The following is a 7,383-nucleotide window of genomic DNA, read 5'->3' on the forward strand; positions in this document are numbered from 1 at the left end:
TACTCTAAGGCGTCAATATCGCCTTGATAGACCGAATCTTACATTGGCGGCCGATGGGTTCGATGTAGGCGTAGAAGCGCGCGAGTGTATCGGCGGCATCGTTCTTGTGTCTAAGGTGCTCTTCGTATTCGAGGCCGGAAGTGCGTTCGTGGTAGCGTATGGTTTAGGAGTGGCCACCGTAGCCTTCCTCGAACTTGCCCTCTAAGTCAGCTTGCCACTCTTGGCCGATGTCAGGCTTGCGGCGTGGCTTGTTGCTTGTGGCTTTCTTATGGAGCTTGCCTCGTGCGCAGGAAATACACGTAGATGATGGATTGCCGGTGTGAAGTAGGGATATGTCAATAGCGGTTTGCAATAGCGGTTTGTAGTTGGTTAGGGATGGGGACAACATAGCGGGTGAGGCCAAAGACTTCGACGCCGGTGTAGAGTCAGGGCGGGCTGGTGACAAATTCTTGCGTGCCGCCGGAAGTTCATCGGATAAATGTGTTTGGTGAGGACGGGATGATTTCGACGTGGGATTGTAGACGGGTCATGAGTTGAGACTACCAGGTGGCGCGCGGCTTGACAGGGAAGACTAAGACGACGCAACCGCCCTCCTTGCCCATCTTTCGGCAGCTTTGGGGACAGCCTTTCCATGGGGTTGCCGTAAAGTTTTTGGGTAGGTTGGTTCCAGTTATGTTTATATGCGTCGTGGTACGGGGTCTCCCTGTCTGCGTAGTCGGCTGTGCAGTTAGTGGGCACTTGTTTGTTTTGCTTAGATGCGAATACCATGGCTGAGCATATCTTCCGTTGTCGACGTTGTGCTTGCGTCTGATTGGAAAACGCCATTCTCGAGTTGGCGGAATGTGCTGCTGTTTGTAGCGTCTGGCGGTGTGATAGCCGTTGTATTTTTGTTGTCGTCCCAGACAAATAATTCATCTTCGAATATATCTCGGCTTTGTATTATACGCTTGGTCAGAGGTGACAATATACGATACGAGTCCGGTGTTGTGTCCAAGGGCTGCGCAAGGAGAATGCCATCTAGTACTCTGTCGTCGAGTTTGCCGTCTGGATCACGGTGCTCGTATGCGATGTGACACCTGAATGTTCTGAACATTTCTATCGAAAATGCGTATCCTGTAAATTTCTCGTATGGGGGTGAACTCTTCTCGTTGGTGGGTATAGCGTTGTATATTTTGGTAGTTTGAATCAGTGATTCAGCCCACATAGTAGTCGGTAGACGTGCATACTTCAGTTGTGCATGCATCCTAGAGACCAGTGTACCATGCAGTCTCTCTACCTTGCCATGGTATTGTGGCGTGGCCGTAGGTGCGTACCTCGAGCAGTATCCCAAATACGCAAGCTTGCGCCTAGTTACGTTCGCTGTAAACTGTGAGCTTCGATCCATTTGTATGCATTGAACAATTCATCGAATGTGTGTAACATAGCATCAAGAATTGCTGTTGCTTTCAAATTGCGGATCGGATACTCTTTGGCCATGCTAGAAAAGTCGTCTATTATTGATACAGAGTAAGTGTTGGATCCTATTGACGTTGCGAATGGTCCTATTATGTCCACGAAGACTAACTCGAGAGGCTCTGTGGCAGGTTCGTGATGTCGTGATTTGTTATATTCTTGTTCTTCTTCTTAGCAATAGTGCATGCTTTGCATCGTTCCTCTGGTTGCCTTATGTAAGGTAAATCTTCTGGGACGTAGCTGGGGTGCGCGAGCCTGTTGTGCCATGAAATCTGGTTGGCTTTTTCCAGCGATGGTTTCACTGTAGTCATAGCTATGTCATCGATGTGTACACAGTTATGGTTCCAAAGCTTGGTAGTAAAATGTACATCATGTTGTTGGTGAATTCAAATGAGTAGTGTTGTGCAGAGAGCAGGCTGATACTTAGTATTGCAGTTTTGTATGTCATATCGATGTGTACGTCCCCCAAGTTTCCTAGCTGAGCCACATACTTCGGATAAATGATTGTACCATCAGCTACTTCGAGCGCATACTGGTCATTAATGCACATGTTGCGGACGAGATGATGCTTGTGGTACTTATAGGAAAGTACGTATATGGTGGCACAACTATCGCAAGCTAGTCAGTACCCACCTCTGTAATCTTTGTCTAACTGATCGTTCACCTCCTTGTTGTCGATTGTCTGGTTTTTTGTGGAGAATGCAATCTGATAGCAGGTAGCTGGTCATCGGATACTTGTGCTGACATTGCATTGTCTTGTTTGCCTTATGAGCTTGGCGTCGATTGCTTTGAGATCGATATCTTCGGTCACTGTCTTCTGAACGTTGGGTATCTCGTGAATATCTACCATAGTCGTAGTCGCGTCGATTGTATGTACCTACTCGGTAGTCCTGGATCATGATCATCGTGATTATCGTAATGGTATTGGTAGCGATTGTTTCTGTTGTATCGTTCCACACGTGTACAGTAGCCACGATTTGAATCAGATCGGGTATGCTTGTCATTATTCTTGGACATATATCTGTAGTCTCTCATGTCGTGACGAGGACCAGACTTGTCAATCCGTCGATCCTAAGGTTTACGACAATCGTGGTCACGATCCTAGGGTTTCCGGCAACACATTATTATTATTAAAACTTGTAGCTTACGGCATTGCCCGATGGAATGTCCATGATTGTTGCAGAGTACACAATTTCCTGTCGATATAGTGGCATGTGCACTCTGTGCAATGGTCGATGGGTCACTTTCGTCTGGATCCAACGCGATGAGGTACGCGGTGAGCTCATCATACGACATGGTCATCATAGCGGGTATCTTCAGCGTAATCTTAACGTTTACAGCCTGTCGTAGAATAGCGCATAGGCTGTTGTTGGACTTCGAACCTCCGGCGTTTTTAAATTTCACAAATGCCCTGTTGAGACGACTGATAAGCCTGGCGTAAGATTCGTTCCGTTCTTGCGTGATGCAGTTCAGTTTCCCTTCTAATGTCTGGATATCATCTTCGATCAGGGTTTCAAACCTGCGTTGCAGTGCGGCCAAAGCTTCCCACGGCTGATCAATGAATTGGATGATCTCCCTCTGCAGTATTGGAGAAAAGATGCGGTTAATAATCCGACAAACCTCAGCGATTTCCTTGGGTGTCCATCGGTGGCCTCTAGACGGGGTCGGATCGGTCAATACTGTTGGAATTCCTTTACAATTTACGGATAGAATGGTCTGAGTTTTCCAAGTAAGCCAGTCGAGCTTCGTTTCGACAATAGTGGTGGTCTTAATATCCTTAGAATTCGCAGTGGGCATTTTGATAACGCGAGATTAGAGTGACCTGATAAAATGTTAGAGTGTAATGTAGTAGATTTTAAATAAAGTGCAAATGTATGTATTCATTTCTGACCTCACCTTTGGTTTTATACCTAAGGTGTTTGTGCTAGTGTTCAGCCACTTGAGCTGGCCAGGGTAAAAACTTATATGCTCAGCTTGAGAGACCTTCTTTAGAACACTTTAACACTTCGATGCTATTCCATTTCGACTTTTCTGTATCTAAATCTCAAGCTTATCCCATGATGCCTTTCCGCATAGGTTGTGACTCACATAGAACCGCAGTTATTTTTTAAATGTTGCGGTTGGCAGACCTAATCCACTTTCGGGAGTTGGTTGAGAAACTTGATTTGCTCTCGGGAGTCGGATAAGTATTAACTCAACTCTCGTGAGTATTTTAAGCAATTTGATTAGCTTTCGGGAGTGAGCTATCTCGGATGACTGCTATAAACCAAAGAGGGGTTCTTTCTGTAAAATCTGGCCTGAGACCTGTAGTCTCTGTGGGTGGTACCGGCCATCATGCGTGTGTTGCAAATGTGATGGCGCCCACCAGAATTATAGAAAGAAGAAGACGACGAGTGCTCTCCAATGTAAGGAAATGCCGGTGCTGTTAAACACGGCTGCGACCCAACCTGCATCTACCAGCGCTGGTTCCTCGGTCGTTGTCGCCTTCCAAGATATATATCGATTTGTACGCCGTGTTTAACTCTCCCCAAATGTCGGCTGTCATTGCATTTGATTGTGATGATTGAGATTGCAGAACCTTGCTGCACTTCAACATTTCCGCACTGACCATATGGATATGTTGTCATCTGCTAATATTTCATGAGAGGTGTAAGATATCTGATGTCCGCATCCCGTGTGGTTGGAGGCTGATCACGGGACAGGCCGATTAAAGGGGCAGTACGGCGGAATCGATTGATTTCAGTGGTATACTGCGGTGCGGTACCGTCTGTTATTCCATTGATTGTAAAACAATCATGATAAGTGGCTACGCTGAAACATCCAAGCGTATGGGGCGAAACAAAAAAGGAGTACTGTGATGGCGAGGAGGTCTAACCCCTCCATCTTGAATTTGAGGGTTTCTGAGTGTTAATTGATAATCAAAGAGCTACCATGATGCGTGCTCGTCCTGCTGACTTCGCGAGAACGAAACCGTCATGTACGAAGAAGGCGCGATTCTCGTTGATACGACGAATGTAGCTCGCTGCTTCTTGTCTGTTCTATTCCGCCATGGCAACTTTTTCGTCTACTTCGTGAATGTCTATGAGGCCCCGGCTTCACGCTATTGCGCCGTGGTGAGCTAATTGTTGGTAGTACATGGCCGGAAAAAGACCTTGTGGTTGCTATTTCACTTGCGGGGTCTAATCCGAGTATAATTGATGCGTTACGTCAGGATGGACTGTCCAATTGTTTTGGGGCAGCTTTCCTGATCGCGCGAGGGCGTCTGCTGTTGAGTTGAGGGCTCCTGGGAGATACGCAATTGCGGCTGTCCATCTCGCTTGGAGGCGATGTATGGTTGACGCCAAAGTCATAAGTTCCTGATTCATGAGGTAACTGCGTGATTGGCAGCGACGTAATGCCGAGAGTACTGTCGTGGAGTCGGCGAGTACAACAATAGGTTGTTGTATATGGAGCTGTTGGGGTACCAAAAATGATGAAGGTATCGAGCTATTGCTCGTAATTTGATCGGAGACCAGCATCATGCGTATTTCGATGTCTGGATCTGCCCCCTCCGATCTTCGAAGCATCGGTAGTGAGCGAGTGATTGCGAGGTTTCTCGATGAATATCTCTCTCGGTTGATGATACATGAGCGAGTGTATTAACTTCTTCAACTACTTGGACGCTGATCCGGAGCGTCGAGCTCTTGCTTCCCAAGTTTTATGCTTATTGCTTGCCTTGTCGATGTAAATCAGAAAGTAGTTAATTGCACAAGGCCGAGGTATCGCTTCCAATGTTTTAGGCTGATCCAACGCTGTCTGCTCAGAAGTTTGCACTGTACTTTCGATGGTTTTGTTGCATTCTTGGAAAAGTCGTGTGTCAATCTGTAGAGGTTCACAGCCAAGTCTATAGGTTTACTGCTCAAACTAGTGTGATCCAGTGACCCTTCTCCAACGCTGGACGTAATCCCATTTTGTGGACGATAGTGACTATGAAATTGCGATGCATGATTATCATCGTACGTGGGTATAGCAACACCAAGTCGTCGGCGTACAGGACGATTCGAATCCCTTTGGTTCTGCTAAGTGTTCGTAGAACGTTCATCAGGCAGTTAAAACAATACGGATTGAAGGTTGCTCCCATCGGTAGCGCTAGGTACTCGTATAGGTGGCCTTGCGGTCCCCATATCTGGCACCATTTGGAACGCTGGTCCTCAGGGCGAAGAAACCATCCCGAAGATCCGTGGTCATCATATAGTCTGTTGGGCGTACTGTGATGGCGAGGAGGTCTAACCCCTCCATCTTGAATTTGAGGGTTTCTGAGTGTTAATTGATGATCAAAGGGCTACCATGATGCGTGCTCGTCCTGCTGACTTTGCGAGAACGAAATCGTCATGTACAAAGAAGGCGCGATTCTCGTTGATACGACGAATGTAGCTCGCTGCTTCTTGTCTGTTCTATTCCGCCATGGCAACTTTTTCGTCTACTTCGTGAATGTCTATGAGGCCCCGGCTTCACGCCACGCTACGATATTTGCTGTGACGTCTTGAAATAATGGTGCGAGAAATATCTGTGTATCAGTTGGTACTACCGGAATTTCCGTTGATGATGCGTGGTGATTTTCCGACATGTATACATATAGTGTGTATGTTTAGGGTGATGGCTTTTCAAAAGGATTCGTGATTCCTTCGAAAGGATTGGTATTTTCCTTATTTTGATTACCACGTGTATTGTGTCCTCGACCTCTGTCTCTATTCTTAGTATCGGGTGGGTGTGCGGTCTGCCTATCCGTGTTCGGTCGATTTTCTTGTTGATGATTTGTATAATTTGTATTGGATGCTCCCTTGATGAGGGCAGATTCCTGCTTCTTTTATACGATTGCTCGGAATGTCTCGGCCTATTCTCCGGCGATGCCGTGGGCTACGCGATGTTTGTTTTCGACTAGAGCTGCTACAGCTGCGCCTTCACAAATATATAAAATATTTGAGATTAATTCACAGACAATCCCCTGCAGTGCTAAGCTGTTTTTCAGGGGTGGTGCAGGCAACTGCTGACTGATTCAAGTCTCGGAGGAGTTAGTTATTATGAGTAATATGATCATTGAGTTCACGTTTTACCGGTTCTGCTTTTCGTTCGTACCAGCTATGGCGTGGTACACGGACGAGAGCGTAGGCCGTCCGGGAATTCTACGTTCTGGCAAAATAGAAAGAAGAATAGTTCGATAGGTTCGCCTGTGGAGACCGGAGACTCTAGTGCTACCTTGCTCTGAAGCCACCAGGCAAAACCTAAGTTATTGCTAATAGGGTGGGAACTACGAATGGGATGGGAATAGTCAGGGTGTATATAGCCGGTGTTCGCAAAGGCCTGAAGGCCATTTGTGTGAGTTCGCAGTGCTGTGCTAGTCGGGTCTTGGGCTAAAATTTCCAGTTGCAATGCCTGGACGCCAACCTGGTTCTGCAAGGCTGTGATGAAGCCTTGTTGTTGTTGCAGAAGTTGGCGTATTTCATGGTCCGCCATATTTCGATGTGATCTGCCGGAAGGAGTTGTAAAGTCTACTCTCACGATTGGCCGCGAGGAGAACAGATGATTAGAAGGATCTTCTGTTCTACACTTTTATACTTTGCTGGTGTGAAAGTTCTAAGGAATCATGTGAGTGGAATGGCAGACTGTGATGTCATTCCAGGAATATGATGACATAAACATAAACAGCAATTGTAAAAATTGCGTATATATATATATATATATATATATAGTAATATGTATATATATATATATATATATATATATATATATATATATATATATATATATATATATATATATATATATATATATATATATATATATATATATATATAGTATAGTTAGTTAGTTTAGTTTAGTTTCGTTTTTACGTTTTACGTTTACGTTTACGTTACGTTACGTTACGTTACGGTTCCGTTAACGGTTCCGGTT

Source organism: Sphaeroforma arctica (genome assembly GCF_001186125.1).
Source record: "Sphaeroforma arctica JP610 unplaced genomic scaffold supercont1.484, whole genome shotgun sequence".
NCBI lineage: Eukaryota > Ichthyosporea > Ichthyophonida > Sphaeroforma > Sphaeroforma arctica.